Source organism: Melanostigma gelatinosum, assembly GCF_949748355.1.
Source record: "Melanostigma gelatinosum genome assembly, chromosome: 6".
Classification (NCBI taxonomy): domain Eukaryota; kingdom Metazoa; phylum Chordata; class Actinopteri; order Perciformes; family Zoarcidae; genus Melanostigma; species Melanostigma gelatinosum.
Window position 1 is genome coordinate 672,940 of NC_136639.1, and position 2,500 is coordinate 675,439.

Genomic DNA, 2,500 nt, shown 5'->3' on the forward strand with positions numbered 1-2,500 from the left:
GTGGACCAGAGGGAGAGAGGGACCAGAGGGAGAGAGGGACCAGAGGGAGAGGTGGGCCAGAGGGAGAGGTGGACCAGAGGGAGAGGTGGGTCAGAGGGAGAGGTGGGCCAGAGGGAGAGAGGGACCAGAGGGAGAGGTGGGCCAGAGGGAGAGGTGGGCCAGAGGGAGAGGTGGGCCAGAGGGAGAGGTGGGCCAGAGGGAGAGAGGGACCAGAGGGAGAGGTGGACCAGAGGGAGAGAGGGACCAGAGGGAGAGGTGGGAGAGAGGGACCAGAGGGAGAGGTGGACCAGAGGGAGAGGTGGGCCAGAGGGAGAGAGGGACCAGAGGGAGAGGTGGACCAGAGGGAGAGAGGGACCAGAGGGAGAGGTGGGAGAGAGGGACCAGAGGGAGAGGTGGGCCAGAGGGAGAGGTGGGCCAGAGGGAGAGGTGGGCCAGAGGGAGAGGTGGGCCAGAGGGAGAGGTGGGCCAGAGGGAGAGAGGGACCAGAGGGAGAGGTGGGCCAGAGGGAGAGGTGGGCCAGAGGGAGAGGTGGGCCAGAGGGAGAGGTGGGAGAGAGGGAGAGAGGGACCAGAGGGAGAGGTGGACCAGAGGGAGAGAGGGACCAGAGGGAGAGGTGGGAGAGAGGGAGAGGTGGGAGAGAGGGACCAGAGGGAGAGGTGGACCAGAGGGAGAGGTGGGCCAGAGGGAGAGGTGGGCCAGAGGGAGAGAGGGACCAGAGGGAGAGGTGGACCAGAGGGAGAGGTGGGCCAGAGGGAGAGGTGGGCCAGAGGGAGAGAGGGACCAGAGGGAGAGGTGGGCCAGAGGGAGAGGTGGGCCAGAGGGAGAGGTGGGCCAGAGGGAGAGAGGGACCAGAGGGAGAGAGGGACCAGAGGGAGAGGTGGGTCAGAGGGAGAGGTGGGCCAGAGGGAGAGAGGGACCAGAGGGAGAGGTGGACCAGAGGGAGAGAGGGACCAGAGGGAGAGGTGGGTCAGAGGGAGAGGTGGGCCAGAGGGAGAGAGGGACCAGAGGGAGAGGTGGGCCAGAGGGAGAGGTGGGCCAGAGGGAGAGGTGGGCCAGAGGGAGAGGTGGGCCAGAGGGAGAGGTGGGCCAGAGGGAGAGAGGGACCAGAGGGAGAGGTGGACCAGAGGGAGAGAGGGACCAGAGGGAGAGGTGGGAGAGAGGGACCAGAGGGAGAGGTGGACCAGAGGGAGAGGTGGGCCAGAGGGAGAGGTGGGCCAGAGGGAGAGAGGGACCAGAGGGAGAGGTGGACCAGAGGGAGAGAGGGACCAGAGGGAGAGGTGGGAGAGAGGGACCAGAGGGAGAGGTGGGCCAGAGGGAGAGGTGGGCCAGAGGGAGAGAGGGACCAGAGGGAGAGGTGGACCAGAGGGAGAGGTGGGCCAGAGGGAGAGGTGGGCCAGAGGGAGAGAGGGACCAGAGGGAGAGGTGGGCCAGAGGGAGAGGTGGGCCAGAGGGAGAGGTGGGCCAGAGGGAGAGAGGGACCAGAGGGAGAGAGGGACCAGAGGGAGAGGTGGGTCAGAGGGAGAGGTGGGCCAGAGGGAGAGAGGGACCAGAGGGAGAGGTGGACCAGAGGGAGAGAGGGACCAGAGGGAGAGGTGGGTCAGAGGGAGAGGTGGGCCAGAGGGAGAGGTGGGCCAGAGGGAGAGGTGGGCCAGAGGGAGAGGTGGGCCAGAGGGAGAGGTGGGCCAGAGGGAGAGGTGGGCCAGAGGGAGAGAGGGACCAGAGGGAGAGGTGGACCAGAGGGAGAGAGGGACCAGAGGGAGAGGTGGGAGAGAGGGACCAGAGGGAGAGGTGGACCAGAGGGAGAGGTGGGCCAGAGGGAGAGGTGGGCCAGAGGGAGAGGTGGGCCAGAGGGAGAGGTGGGCCAGAGGGAGAGGTGGGCCAGAGGGAGAGAGGGACCAGAGGGAGAGGTGGGCCAGAGGGAGAGGTGGGCCAGAGGGAGAGGTGGGCCAGAGGGAGAGAGGGACCAGAGGGAGAGGTGGACCAGAGGGAGAGAGGGACCAGAGGGAGAGGTGGACCAGAGGGAGAGGTGGGCCAGAGGGAGAGGTGGGCCAGAGGGAGAGAGGGACCAGAGGGAGAGGTGGACCAGAGGGAGAGGTGGGCCAGAGGGAGAGGTGGGCCAGAGGGAGAGAGGGACCAGAGGGAGAGGTGGGCCAGAGGGAGAGGTGGGCCAGAGGGAGAGGTGGGCCAGAGGGAGAGGTGGGCCAGAGGGAGAGGTGGGCCAGAGGGAGAGGTGGGCCAGAGGGAGAGGTGGGCCAGAGGGAGAGAGGGACCAGAGGGAGAGGTGGACCAGAGGGAGAGGTGGACCAGAGGGAGAGAGGGACCAGAGGGAGAGGTGGGAGAGAGGGACCAGAGGGAGAGGTGGGCCAGAGGGAGAGGTGGGCCAGAGGGAGAGAGGGACCAGAGGGAGAGGTGGACCAGAGGGAGAGAGGGACCAGAGAGAGAGGTGGGAGAGAGGGACCAGAGGGAGAGGTGGGCCAGAGGGAGAGGTGGGCCAGAGGGA

At 67.4% G+C, this 2,500-nt stretch overlaps 1 protein-coding gene across 1 annotated transcript in view; it reads left to right on the top strand.

The window, feature by feature from the left end:
• Window positions 1-2,500, top strand: part of qsox2 (quiescin Q6 sulfhydryl oxidase 2) — a 23,076-nt gene that overhangs the window by 4,413 nt on the left and 16,163 nt on the right. The window lies entirely within an intron of this gene.